A 15,260-nucleotide genomic window follows, 5' to 3' on the forward strand; every position below is an offset into this window, starting at 1 on the left:
GATGCGAAAACACGTTACCGCCACCTATCTACGGAAATAGCAAGCGCGAAGTCCGTCGCCATTGCGTAAAAAACCTAGACGGCGCAAGGTAACACTCGATTTCATGATGACAGTGGCGGCCGGGGAAAAAAAACAGCTCGAACCTCTTGGCAAGAAATACAAAAAAAAAGAAGAAACAAAAAGTGGCTTGCTTTATTAAACCTTGTATATGACAGTGAATAAACAGCAAAGCAGTTACAACTAAACTGAAAAAAAAAAGACAGCTAACAAAAGCAAGTACACAAAGAAACAAACCAGCCGTGTTTGCTCAGTGGGTATAGCGTTTGGCTACTGAGCGCGAGGTCATGGGATCGAATCCCAGCCACGGCAGCCGCTTTTCGTTGGGGCAGAAAAAAAAATAAACCGTGCACTAAGGTGTAGGAGCACGTTAAAGAACCCCAGGTAGTCTAATTTATTTCGGAGTTGTCCACTACGGCGTGCCTCATAATCAGACCGCGGTTTTGGCACGCAAAACCCCAGTATTATCTGCTTTTTTTTTTTACGCAAAGAAACAGGTGTGTTTGCATTGAAGGGCGCCCGAAAAAGCGTTTGTTCCAATTACGCGCAGCAAGGACGCTTTATGATGGGGAAGGCAGATGGCTGGAAGGTGCACGTCCTCATCGTTTCTAAACAATTTCTAAACAAAATTGGTCTCACTGTCCCTCCAATAATACCAAGTGGCTCGAGGCTTCGTATTGCATATTAACTGAAAGAATTACACTCACGTTAAATGCCGCAAAAGGACCAAGCGGGGCACTTGCTTCGCGCAGGTGCATTCGCCCAAATTTTATACCTATAGCCCGCATGCAGCTACAAAATCCGAAATCGCATCAGCAGGGGCGGGACGCGCAAGCAGCGTTTCACGCAAATTTGAAGCATAAATCGCAGCGCTACCGAGGCCAAAGTGGTGTATCAATTCGGACGGACGCTTTCCAGAACGCTAGTAGCCGTTCAAACAGGGCGCACAGTTAAGAGATGGCGCTGACAAAGCGGCGAGCGCCCGTGTTGAGAAAGTCCTAAACAACATTAGCCGGGCGGCGCGTGCAAGCGACGTTCCGTGCAACTTGTCCGTGGTAATATCAAAAGCGGCTCTCACGTTTTCCTTGAATCGGTGAGCCGGGGCACCGTGGTGCACGCGAGAGCTGCTTTCATTATTATCTACATCAATATCTCGAAACTGTTGTCATCCCGAGAATTCGTTTCGAGTGGATCCGCCTTGCAAACTCCACGGCTACAATTTGTACATTCCAACGTGGTCCATCAGGTAATTAGTTAACCTAATTAGTGACTGTTTCATTATTATTCGGCTAAGCATTTCAATTGCTTGTGCAAGTAATGTCCGCCACTTAGAGCAGACCAGCTCATGAACTAGACTTGGGCATTCTGCCACAGGCACTATTGAAGAGTTTTTGAAAGTGTTCGCTGAAGCCCCCCGTATATATATATGCGTGTGTGAGTGACTGTGTGTGTGTGCACGCAATAGAGTAGCACATAAGCTCAGTCACGTGGGGTTATTTCACATTTCGCGGGCTTTCAATAAACGCCGGAATAATTCACCACACTGGATGTGTGTGGCTGCAAAAAAAAAAAAAAAAAAAAAAAAAAAGATGGGTCGTTTTGAAATGCCCTCAAGAACGAAATGAAACGTAATTGGCCCTAAAGTGAATAATAAACATTTTCCGCAATTAATCCTTATTGATTAACTAATTAGGCGCAACATAAAACTTAACATAAGGAGCGTCACATGACAGCAACACATATGTCATTGGTTTCATTGAGTTGTGGCTGCCCGCTGTCAATAACATCATCGGTTCTAGTCACATAAAAATCCTGTATAATGTATGTATGTACGTATATACACGCACGCACGTACGCAAGCACGCACGCGCGCGCGCACACACACACAGGAGCGCCCACACTGAAAGAGTCAAAATCACGTCATGGATGTACGGAAATAAGAACGCCGAAGTGCGTCATAGCGTAAGAAAGCTGGAACACTTGTTTAAATAATACCAGCGGTGGCCAGTGACTGTTGATATGGATGCGAAAACACGTTACCGCCACCTATCTACGGAAATAGCAAGCGCGAAGTCCGTCGCCATTGCGTAAAAAACCTAGACGGCGCAAGGTAACACTCGATTTCATGATGACAGTGGCGGCCGGGGAATAAAAACAGCTCGAACCTCTTGGCAAGAAATACAAAAAAAAGAAGAAACAAAAAGTGGCTTGCTTTATTAAACCTTGTATATGACAGTGAATAAACAGCAAAGCAGTTACAACTAAACTGAAAAAAAAAAGACAGCTAACAAAAGCAAGTACACAAAGAAACAAACCAGCCGTGTTTGCTCAGTAGGTATAGCGTTTGGCTACTGAGCGCGAGGTCATGGGATCGAATCCCAGCCACGGCAGCCGCTTTTCGATGGGGGCGAAATGAAAAAAAAAAAATAAATAAATAAACCGTGCACTAAGGTTTAGGAGCACGTTTAAGAACCCCATATAGTCTAATTTATTTCGGAGTTGTCCACTACGGCGTGCCTCATAATCAGACCGCGGTTTTGGCACGCAAAACCCCAGTATTATCTGCTTTTTTTTTTACGCAAAGAAACAGGTGTGTTTGCATTGAAGGGCGCCCGAAAAAGCGTTTGTTCCAATTACGCGCAGCAAGGACGCTTTATGATGGGGAAGGCAGATGGCTGGAAGGTGCACGTCCTCATCGTTTCTAAACAATTTCTAAACAAAATTGGTCTCACTGTCCCTCCAATAATACCAAGTGGCTCGAGGCTTCGTATTGCATATTAACTGAAAGAATTACACTCACGTTAAATGCCGCAAAAGGACCAAGCGGGGCACTTGCTTCGCGCAGGTGCATTCGCCCAAATTTTATACCTATAGCCCGCATGCAGCTACAAAATCCGAAATCGCATCAGCAGGGGCGGGACGCGCAAGCAGCGTTTCACGCAAATTTGAAGCATAAATCGCAGCGCTACCGAGGCCAAAGTGGTGTATCAATTCGGACGGACGCTTTCCAGAACGCTAGTAGCCGTTCAAACAGGGCGCACAGTTAAGAGATGGCGCTGACAAAGCGGCGAGCGCCCGTGTTGAGAAAGTCCTAAACAACATTAGCCGGGCGGCGCGTGCAAGCGACGTTCCGTGCAACTTGTCCGTGGTAATATCAAAAGCGGCTCTCACGTTTTCCTTGAATCGGTGAGCCGGGGCACCGTGGTGCACGCGAGAGCTGCTTTCATTATTATCTACATCAATATCTCGAAACTGTTGTCATCCCGAGAATTCGTTTCGAGTGGATCCGCCTTGCAAACTCCACGGCTACAATTTGTACATTCCAACGTGGTCCATCAGGTAATTAGTTAACCTAATTAGTGACTGTTTCATTATTATTCGGCTAAGCATTTCAATTGCTTGTGCAAGTAATGTCCGCCACTTAGAGCAGACCAGCTCATGAACTAGACTTGGGCATTCTGCCACAGGCACTATTGAAGAGTTTTTGAAAGTGTTCGCTGAAGCCCCCCGTATATATATATGCGTGTGTGAGTGACTGTGTGTGTGTGCACGCAATAGAGTAGCACATAAGCTCAGTCACGTGGGGTTATTTCACATTTCGCGGGCTTTCAATAAACGCCGGAATAATTCACCACACTGGATGTGTGTGGCTGCAAAAAAAAAAAAAAAAAAAAAAAAAAGATGGGTCGTTTTGAAATGCCCTCAAGAACGAAATGAAACGTAATTGGCCCTAAAGTGAATAATAAACATTTTCCGCAATTAATCCTTATTGATTAACTAATTAGGCGCAACATAAAACTTAACATAAGGAGCGTCACATGACAGCAACACATATGTCATTGGTTTCATTGAGTTGTGGCTGCCCGCTGTCAATAACATCATCGGTTCTAGTCACATAAAAATCCTGTATAAATGTATGTATGTACGTATATACACGCACGCACGTACGCAAGCACGCACGCGCGCGCGCACACACACACAGGAGCGCCCACACTGAAAGAGTCAAAATCACGTCATGGATGTACGGAAATAAGAACGCCGAAGTGCGTCATAGCGTAAGAAAGCTGGAACACTTGTTTAAATAATACCAGCGGTGGCCAGTGACTGTTGATATGGATGCGAAAACACGTTACCGCCACCTATCTACGGAAATAGCAAGCGCGAAGTCCGTCGCCATTGCGTAAAAAACCTAGACGGCGCAAGGTAACACTCGATTTCATGATGACAGTGGCGGCCGGGGAATAAAAACAGCTCGAACCTCTTGGCAAGAAATACAAAAAAAAAGAAGAAACAAAAAGTGGCTTGCTTTATTATACCTTGTATATGACAGTGAATAAACAGCAAAGCAGTTACAACTAAACTGAAAAAAAAAGGACAGCTAACAAAAGCAAATACACAAAGAAACAAACCAGCCGTGTTTGCTCAGTGGGTATAGCGTTTGGCTACTGAGCGCGAGGTCATGGGATCGAATCCCAGCCACGGCAGCCGCTTTTCGTTGGGGCAGAAAAAAAAATAAACCGTGCACTAAGGTGTAGGAGCACGTTAAAGAACCCCAGGTAGTCTAATTTATTTCGGAGTTGTCCACTACGGCGTGCCTCATAATCAGACCGCGGTTTTGGCACGCAAAACCCCAGTATTATCTGTTTTTTTTTTTTTTTTTTTTTTACGCAAAGAAACAGGTGTGTTTGCATTGAAGGGCGCCCGAAAAAGCGTTTGTTCCAATTACGCGCAGCAAGGACGCTTTATGATGGGGAAGGCAGATGGCTGGAAGGTGCACGTCCTCATCGTTTCTAAACAATTTCTAAACAAAATTGGTCTCACTGTCCCTCCAATAATACCAAGTGGCTCGAGGCTTCGTATTGCATATTAACTGAAAGAATTACACTCACGTTAAATGCCGCAAAAGGACCAAGCGGGGCACTTGCTTCGCGCAGGTGCATTCGCCCAAATTTTATACCTATAGCCCGCATGCAGCTACAAAATCCGAAATCGCATCAGCAGGGGCGGGACGCGCAAGCAGCGTTTCACGCAAATTTGAAGCATAAATCGCAGCGCTACCGAGGCCAAAGTGGTGTATCAATTCGGACGGACGCTTTCCAGAACGCTAGTAGCCGTTCAAACAGGGCGCACAGTTAAGAGATGGCGCTGACAAAGCGGCGAGCGCCCGTGTTGAGAAAGTCCTAAACAACATTAGCCGGGCGGCGCGTGCAAGCGACGTTCCGTGCAACTTGTCCGTGGTAATATCAAAAGCGGCTCTCACGTTTTCCTTGAATCGGTGAGCCGGGGCACCGTGGTGCACGCGAGAGCTGCTTTCATTATTATCTACATCAATATCTCGAAACTGTTGTCATCCCGAGAATTCGTTTCGAGTGGATCCGCCTTGCAAACTCCACGGCTACAATTTGTACATTCCAACGTGGTCCATCAGGTAATTAGTTAACCTAATTAGTGACTGTTTCATTATTATTCGGCTAAGCATTTCAATTGCTTGTGCAAGTAATGTCCGCCACTTAGAGCAGACCAGCTCATGAACTAGACTTGGGCATTCTGCCACAGGCACTATTGAAGAGTTTTTGAAAGTGTTCGCTGAAGCCCCCCGTATATATATATGCGTGTGTGAGTGACTGTGTGTGTGTGCACGCAATAGAGTAGCACATAAGCTCAGTCACGTGGGGTTATTTCACATTTCGCGGGCTTTCAATAAACGCCGGAATAATTCACCACACTGGATGTGTGTGGCTGCAAAAAAAAAAAAAAAAAAAAAAGATGGGTCGTTTTGAAATGCCCTCAAGAACGAAATGAAACGTAATTGGCCCTAAAGTGAATAATAAACATTTTCCGCAATTAATCCTTATTGATTAACTAATTAGGCGCAACATAAAACTTAACATAAGGAGCGTCACATGACAGCAACACATATGTCATTGGTTTCATTGAGTTGTGGCTGCCCGCTGTCAATAACATCATCGGTTCTAGTCACATAAAAATCCTGTATAAATGTATGTATGTACGTATATACACGCACGCACGTACGCAAGCACGCACGCGCGCGCGCACACACACACAGGAGCGCCCACACTGAAAGAGTCAAAATCACGTCATGGATGTACGGAAATAAGAACGCCGAAGTGCGTCATAGCGTAAGAAAGCTGGAACACTTGTTTAAATAATACCAGCGGTGGCCAGTGACTGTTGATATGGATGCGAAAACACGTTACCGCCACCTATCTACGGAAATAGCAAGCGCGAAGTCCGTCGCCATTGCGTAAAAAACCTAGACGGCGCAAGGTAACACTCGATTTCATGATGACAGTGGCGGCCGGGGAATAAAAACAGCTCGAACCTCTTGGCAAGAAATACAAAAAAAAAAGAAGAAACAAAAAGTGGCTTGCTTTATTATACCTTGTATATGACAGTGAATAAACAGCAAAGCAGTTACAACTAAACTGAAAAAAAAAGGACAGCTAACAAAAGCAAATACACAAAGAAACAAACCAGCCGTGTTTGCTCAGTGGGTATAGCGTTTGGCTACTGAGCGCGAGGTCATGGGATCGAATCCCAGCCACGGCAGCCGCTTTTCGTTGGGGCAGAAAAAAAAATAAACCGTGCACTAAGGTGTAGGAGCACGTTAAAGAACCCCAGGTAGTCTAATTTATTTCGGAGTTGTCCACTACGGCGTGCCTCATAATCAGACCGCGGTTTTGGCACGCAAAACCCCAGTATTATCTGTTTTTTTTTTTTTTTTTTTTTTTTTTACGCAAAGAAACAGGTGTGTTTGCATTGAAGGGCGCCCGAAAAAGCGTTTGTTCCAATTACGCGCAGCAAGGACGCTTTATGATGGGGAAGGCAGATGGCTGGAAGGTGCACGTCCTCATCGTTTCTAAACAATTTCTAAACAATTTCTAAACAAAATTGGTCTCACTGTCCCTCCAATAATACCAAGTGGCTCGAGGCTTCGTATTGCATATTAACTGAAAGAATTACACTCACGTTAAATGCCGCAAAAGGACCAAGCGGGGCACTTGCTTCGCGCAGGTGCATTCGCCCAAATTTTATAGCTATAGCCCGCATGCAGCTACAAAATCCGAAATCGCATCAGCAGGGGCGGGACGCGCAAGCAGCGTTTCACGCAAATTTGAAGCATAAATCGCAGCGCTACCGAGGCCAAAGTGGTGTATCAATTCGGACGGACGCTTTCCAGAACGCTAGTAGCCGTTCAAACAGGGCGCACAGTTAAGAGATGGCGCTGACAAAGCGGCGAGCGCCCGTGTTGAGAAAGTCCTAAACAACATTAGCCGGGCGGCGCGTGCAAGCGACGTTCCGTGCAACTTGTCCGTGGTAATATCAAAAGCGGCTCTCACGTTTTCCTTGAATCGGTGAGCCGGGGCACCGTGGTGCACGCGAGAGCTGCTTTCATTATTATCTACATCAATATCTCGAAACTGTTGTCATCCCGAGAATTCGTTTCGAGTGGATCCGCCTTGCAAAATCCACGGCTACAATTTGTACATTCCAACGTGGTCCATCAGGTAATTAGTTAACCTAATTAGTGACTGTTTCATTATTATTCGGCTAAGCATTTCAATTGCTTGTGCAAGTAATGTCCGCCACTTAGAGCAGACCAGCTCATGAACTAGACTTGGGCATTCTGCCACAGGCACTATTGAAGAGTTTTTGAAAGTGTTCGCTGAAGCCCCCCGTATATATATATGCGTGTGTGAGTGACTGTGTGTGTGTGCACGCAATAGAGTAGCACATAAGCTCAGTCACGTGGGGTTATTTCACATTTCGCGGGCTTTCAATAAACGCCGGAATAATTCACCACACTGGATGTGTGTTGCTGCAAAAAAAAAAAAAAAAAAAAAAAAAAAAGATGGGTTGTTTTAAAATGCCCTCAAGAACGAAATGAAACGTAATTGGCCCTAAAGTGAATAATAAACATTTTCCGCAATTAATCCTTATTGATTAACTAATTAGGCGCAACATAAAACTTAACATAAGGAGCGTCACATGACAGCAACACATATGTCATTGGTTTCATTGAGTTGTGGCTGCCCGCTGTCAATAAAATCATCGGTTCTAGTCACATAAAAATCCTGTATAAATGTATGTATGTACGTATATACACGCACGCACGTACGCAAGCACGCACGCGCGCGCGCACACACACACAGGAGCGCCCACACTGAAAGAGTCAAAATCACGTCATGGATGTACGGAAATAAGAACGCCGAAGTGCGTCATAGCGTAAGAAAGCTGGAACACTTGTTTAAATAATATCAGCGGTGGCCAGTGACTGTTGATATGGATGCGAAAACACGTTACCGCCATCTATCTACGGAAATAGCAAGCGCGAAGTCCGTCGCCATTGCGTAAAAAACCTAGACGGCGCAAGGTAACACTCGATTTCATGATGACAGTGGCGGCCGGGGAATAAAAACAGCTCGAACCTCTTGGCAAGAAATACAAAAAAAGAAGAAACAAAAAGTGGCTTGCTTTATTAAACCTTGTCTCTGACAGTGAATAAACAGCAAAGCAGTTACAACTAAACTGAGAAAAAAAAAGACAGCTAACAAAAGCAAGTACACAAAGAAACAAACCAGCCGTGTTTGCTCAGTAGGTATAGCGTTTGGCTAGTGAGCGCGAGGTCATGGGATCGAATCCCAGCCACGGCAGCCGCTTTTCGATGGGGGCGAAATGAAAAAAAAAATAAATAAATAAATAAACCGTGCACTAAGGTTTAGGAGCACGTTTAAGAACCCCATATAGTCTAATTTATTTCGGAGTTGTCCACTACGGCGTGCATCATAATCAGACCGCGGTTTTGGCACGCAAAACCCCAGTATTATCTGTTTTTTTTTTTTTTTTTTTTACGCAAAGAAACAGGTGTGTTTGCATTGAAATGCACCCGGAAAAGCGTTTGTTCCAATTACGCGCAGCAAGGACACTTTTTGATGGGGAAGGCAGATGGCTGGAAGGTGCACGTCCTCATCGTTTCTAAACAATTTCTTAACAAAATTGGTCTCACTGTCCCTCCAATAATACCAAGTGGCTCGAGGCTTCGTATTGCATATTAACTGAAAGAATTACACTCACATTAAATGCCGCAAGAGGACCAAGCGGGGCACTTGCTTCGCGCAGATGCATTCACACAAATTTTATAGCTACAGCCCGCCTGCAGCTACAAAATCCGAAATCGCATCAGCAGGGGCGGGAAGCGCAAGCAGCGTTTCACGCAAATTTGAAGCATAAATCGCAGCGCTACCGAGGCCAAAGTGGTGTATCAATTCGGACGGACGCTTTCCAGAACGCTAGTAGCCGTTCAAACAGGGCGCACAGTTAAGAGATGGCGCTGACAAAGCGGCGAGCGCCCGTGTTGACAAAGTCCGAAACTGCGTCAGCCGGGGCGGCGCGCGCAAGCGACGTTCAGCGCAACTTTTCCGTGGAAATACCGAAAGCGGCTCGCACGTTTGCCTTGTATCGGTGAGCTGGGGCACCGTGGTGCACGCGAGAGGTGGAAACACGGCTTGAAAAGCAAAAATGAGGAATTTCTTTCGGCGCTAACTGCCGCCGGCGGTCACGAGTACGGCCCCATGGAGGTCTGGGTACTTATCGCTGCTATTATAAAGAGGTATGCAACCCCGGCCGACATCGTACCACTTTTCAATTTGTGGTGTCCGGGTGCGTTTTGTGCGATTCACGCACTGCGGCGACGTCGGGAATTGCGCCGACGAGTACGCGACCGCTCGCAGAGACAAAGTCCGAAAGCTCGTCAGCCGGGGCGGCGCGCGCAAGCGACGTTCAGCGCAACTTTTCCGTGGAAATACCGAAAGCGGCTCGCACGTTTGCCTTGTATCGGTGAGCTGGGGCACCGTGGTGCACGCGAGAGGTGGAAAGACGGCTTGAAAAGCAAAAATGAGGAATTTCTTTCGGCGCTAACTGCCGCCGGCGGCCACGAGTACGGCCCCATGGAGGTCTGGGTACTTATCGCTGCTATTATATAGAGGTATGCAGCCCCGGCCGACATCGTACCACTTTTCAATTTGTGGTGTCCGGGTGCGTTTTGTGCGATTCACGCACTGCGGCGACGTCGGGAATTGCGCCGACGAGTACGCGACCGCTCGCAGAGACAAAGTCCGAAAGCTCGTCAGCCGGGGCGGCGCGCGCAAGCGACGTTCAGCGCAACTTTTCCGTGGAAATACCGAAAGCGGCTCGCACGTTTGCCTTGTATCGGTGAGCTGGGGCACCGTGGTGCACGCGAGAGGTGGAAAGACGGCTTGAAAAGCAAAAATGAGGAATTTCTTTCGGCGCTAACTGCCGCCGGCGGCCACGAGTACGGCCCCATGGAGGTCTGGGTACTTATCGCTGCTATTATATAGAGGTATGCAGCCCCGGCCGACATCGTACCACTTTTCAATTTGCGGTGTCCGGGTGCGTTTTGTGCGATTCACGCACTGCGGCGACGTCGGGAATTGCGCCGACGAGTACGCGACCGCTCGCAGAGACAAAGTCCGAAAGCTCGTCAGCCGGGGCGGCGCGCGCAAGCGACGTTCAGCGCAACTTTTCCGTGGAAATACCGAAAGCGGCTCGCACGTTTGCCTTGTATCGGTGAGCTGGGGCACCGTGGTGCACGCGAGAGGTGGAAAGACGGCTTGAAAAGCAAAAATGAGGAATTTCTTTCGGCGCTAACTGCCGCCGGCGGCCACGAGTACGGCCCCATGGAGGTCTGGGTACTTATCGCTGCTATTATATAGAGGTATGCAGGCCCCGGCCGACATCGTACCACTTTTCAATTTGCTGGTGTCCGGGTGCGTTTTGTGCGATTCACGCACTGCGGCGACGTCGGGAATTGCGCCGACGAGTACGCGACCGCTCGCAGAGACAAAGTCCGAAAGCTCGTCAGCCGGGGCGGCGCGCGCAAGCGACGTTCAGCGCAACTTTTCCGTGGAAATACCGAAAGCGGCTCGCACGTTTGCCTTGTATCGGTGAGCTGGGGCACCGTGGTGCACGCGAGAGGTGGAAAGACGGCTTGAAAAGCAAAAATGAGGAATTTCTTTCGGCGCTAACTGCCGCCGGCGGCCACGAGTACGGCCCCATGGAGGTCTGGGTACTTATCGCTGCTATTATATAGAGGTATGCGGCCCCGGCCGACATCGTACCACTTTTCAATTTGTGGTGTCCGGGTGCGTTTTGTGCGATTCACGCACTGCGGCGACGTCGGGAATTGCGCCGACGAGTACGCGACCGCTCGCAGAGACAAAGTCCGAAAGCTCGTCAGCCGGGGCGGCGCGCGCAAGCGACGTTCAGCGCAACTTTTCCGTGGAAATACCGAAAGCGGCTCGCACGTTTGCCTTGTATCGGTGAGCTGGGGCACCGTGGTGCACGCGAGAGGCAGAAACACGGCTTGAAAAGCAAAAATGAGGAATTTCTTTCGGCGCTAACTGCCGCCGGCGGCCACGAGTACGGCCCCATGGAGGTCTGGGTACTTATCGCTGCTATTATATAGAGGTATGCGGCCCCGGCCGACATCGTACCACTTTTCAATTTGTGGTGTCCGGGTGCGTTTTGTGCGATTCACGCACTGCGGCGACGTCGGGAATTGCGCCGACGAGTACGCGACCGCTCGCAGAGACAAAGTCCGAAAGCTCGTCAGCCGGGGCGGCGCGCGCAAGCGACGTTCAGCGCAACTTTTCCGTGGAAATACCGAAAGCGGCTCGCACGTTTGCCTTGTATCGGTGAGCTGGGGCACCGTGGTGCACGCGAGAGGCAGAAACACGGCTTGAAAAGCAAAAATGAGGAATTTCTTTCGGCGCTAACTGCCGCCGGCGGCCACGAGTACGGCCCCATGGAGGTCTGGGTACTTATCGCTGCTATTATATAGAGGTATGCGGCCCCGGCCGACATCGTACCACTTTTCAATTTGTGGTGTCCGGGTGCGTTTTGTGCGATTCACGCACTGCGGCGACGTCGGGAATTGCGCCGACGAGTACGCGACCGCTCGCAGAGACAAAGTCCGAAAGCTCGTCAGCCGGGGCGGCGCGCGCAAGCGACGTTCAGCGCAACTTTTCCGTGGAAATACCGAAAGCGGCTCGCACGTTTGCCTTGTATCGGTGAGCTGGGGCACCGTGGTGCACGCGAGAGGTGGAAACACGGCTTGAAAAGCAAAAATGAGGAATTTCTTTCGGCGCTAACTGCCGCCGGCGGCCACGAGTACGGCCCCATGGAGGTCTGGGTACTTATCGCTGCTATTATATAGAGGTATGCAACCCCGGCCGACATCGTACCACTTTTCAATTTGTGGTGTCCGGGTGCGTTTTGTGCGATTCACGCACTGCGGCGACGTCGGGAATTGCGCCGACGAGTACGCGACCGCTCGCAGAGACAAAGTCCGAAACCGCGTCAGCCGGGGCGGCGCGCGCAAGCGACGTTCAGCGCAACTTTTCCGTGGAAATACCGAAAGCGGCTCGCACGTTTGCCTTGTAATCGGTGAGCTGGGGCACCGTGGTGCACGCGAGAGGTGGAAATACGCCGACGAGTACGCAAGCCACCGTCCAAAACAACGGTCATGGAGCACAGCACCGTGCGTGGCACAACGTTTGCAGAGAAAGTGCGGCAGCGGAAAGCTCGTTCGCCGTGAAAGTCAGCACAGGATGCGCGGTGGTTCAGGCACGTGAATATTCGCGAAGCCGTACTCGCCGCTGGCGAAACATTGACGATCACGACCCTCTTGCGCGGTGTTGGTTTTCACGACTTCGGCCCTGTGCAGCCGACGTAAACTTTCAAAGTTCGTCAAGGTGCGGCACGATTTCCGCCAAATCCCCGTCGAAAATGCCACGAGTACGGCCCCATGGAGGTCTGGGTACTTATCGCTGCTATTATATGGGGGTTGGAGTGCAGTCGCCCCCCGAGTGCGTGCGACCTGGGTGTCTGATATGCGGCGGGCTCCGTGCCCGTCAAGCGTGTCCCCGGAGCCTCTCCCGTGGATCCCTCGGCAATCGTCTGCAGCCTCATCCGCTTGATGCGTTAGGGGCTGGTTGTCGGACGACGCCGTATCCACGATATCGAGGTGTGTTCCGCATCGTCCTCGGACGAGTCAAATAAGAAAGCGCCGAAGGCGCGGGCGTGACCCGTCGCTTGGCGGCTTTGCCGTCTCGGCTACGTTGCAAGCGCCGATCGGTCCACCAGTGCTGCGGGCTGATGGCAAATCCCGCAAGCCGTGACCGAGTCGACGCAACGAATCTATCGAGAGTGTGCGTGCTTCTTGCCGCGTGGCGATACCCAGCCCTGCGGGGAGGGCGCCGTAGCGAGCTCGAACGCCGTCATCTCGGACTGTGCAAAGAGGTGGGCTTTGCAAAAACGAAGCGTGCTGAGGCGCCTGAAGGTGGCCTCGGCGTCGCAACAACGGCGTCCGGCATGGCTGGACGCGCAGTTGAACGATTACCTGGTTGATCCTGCCAGTAATCATATGCTTGTCTCAAAGATTAAGCCATGCATGTCTAAGTACATGCCGAAATAAGGCGAAACCGCGAATGGCTCATTAAATCAGTTATGGTTCCTTAGATCGTTTCTTCCTACTTGGATAACTGTGGCAATTCTAGAGCTAATACATGCAGTGAGCCTGAAGCCCTTTGGGCGACGGGTGCTTTTATTAGACCAAGATCGATCGGGTTTCGGCCCGTATTGTGTGGTGACTCTGGATAACTTTGTGCTGATCGCATGGCCACGAGCCGGCGACGTTTCTTTCAAGTGTCTGCCTTATCAACTTTCGATGGTAGGTTACTTGCTTACCATGGTTGTTACGGGTAACGGAGAATCAGGGTTCGATTCCGGAGAGGGAGCCTGAGAAACGGCTACCACATCCAAGGAAGGCAGCAGGCGCGCAAATTACCCACTCCCGGCACGGGGAGGTAGTGACGAAAAATAACAATACGGGACTCTTTTGAGGCCCCGTAATTGAAATGAGTACACTCTAAATCCTTTAACGAGGATCAATTGGAGGGCAAGTCTGGTGCCAGCAGCCGCGGTAATTCCAGCTCCAATAGCGTATACTAAAGCTGCTGCGGTTAAAAAGCTCGTAGTTGGATCTCAGTTCCAGACGAGTAGTGCATCTACCCGATGCGACGGCTCGGACTGAACATCATGCCGGTCCTTTCTTGGTGCACTTCATTGTGTGCCTCGAGAAGGCCGGTGCTTTTACTTTGAAAAAATTAGAGTGCTCAACGCAGGCGAGTCGCCTGAATAAACTTGCATGGAATAATAGAACAAGACCTCGTTTCTGTTCTGTTGGTTTTTGGAATACGAGGTAATGATTAAGAGGGACAGACGGGGGCATTCGTATTGCGGCGCTAGAGGTGAAATTCTTGGACCGTCGCAAGACGAACTACTGCGAAAGCATTTGCCAAGAATGTTTTCTTTGATCAAGAACGAAAGTCAGAGGTTCGAAGGCGATCAGATACCGCCCTAGTTCTGACCATAAACGATGCCAACCAGCGATCCGCCTGAGTTACTCAAATGACTCGGCGGGCAGCTTCCGGGAAACCAAAGTATTTGGGTTCCGGGGGAAGTATGGTTGCAAAGCTGAAACTTAAAGGAATTGACGGAAGGGCACCACCAGGAGTGGAGCCTGCGGCTTAATTTGACTCAACACGGGAAAACTTACCCGGCCCGGACACTGGGAGGATTGACAGATTGAGAGCTCTTTCTTGATTCGGTGGATGGTGGTGCATGGCCGTTCTTAGTTGGTGGAGCGATTTGTCTGGTTAATTCCGATAACGAACGAGACTCTAGCCTATTAAATAGGTGCGGGGTTCCCAGCACCTTACAACCTTCTTAGAGGGACAAGCGGCTCCTAGCCGCACGAAACAGAGCAATAACAGGTCTGTGATGCCCTTAGATGTCCGGGGCCGCACGCGCGCTACACTGAAGGAAGCAGCGTGTCTTTATCCCTGTCTGAAAAGACTGGGTAACCCGTGGAACTTCTTTCGTGATTGGGATAGGGGCTTGCAATTGTTCCCCTTGAACGAGGAATTCCCAGTAAGCGCGAGTCATAAGCTCGCGTTGATTACGTCCCTGCCCTTTGTACACACCGCCCGTCGCTACTACCGATTGAATGATTTAGTGAGGTCTTCGGACCGATGTCCGGCGCGGCCTTTCGGTTGCGCCGGTCTGTTGGAAAGATGACCAAACTTGATCATTTAGAGGAA

The 15,260-nt window shown here is 49.5% G+C and overlaps 1 long non-coding RNA gene across 1 annotated transcript in view; it reads left to right on the forward strand.

The window, feature by feature from the left end:
- The first annotated feature begins 10,766 nt into the window (after positions 1–10,766).
- LOC125944953 (uncharacterized) overlaps positions 10,767–15,260 on the forward strand; it is a 70,650-nt gene continuing 66,156 nt past the window's right edge. The window contains exons 1-2 of the long non-coding RNA XR_007466648.1: positions 10,767–10,781; positions 11,534–15,148. This is a non-coding gene — a long non-coding RNA (uncharacterized LOC125944953). The remainder of the gene's footprint in view (positions 10,782–11,533; positions 15,149–15,260) is intronic.

The sequence above is a fragment of the Dermacentor silvarum genome, chromosome 4 (assembly GCF_013339745.2).
Source record: "Dermacentor silvarum isolate Dsil-2018 chromosome 4, BIME_Dsil_1.4, whole genome shotgun sequence".
NCBI classification, from domain to species: Eukaryota; Metazoa; Arthropoda; class Arachnida; order Ixodida; family Ixodidae; genus Dermacentor; species Dermacentor silvarum.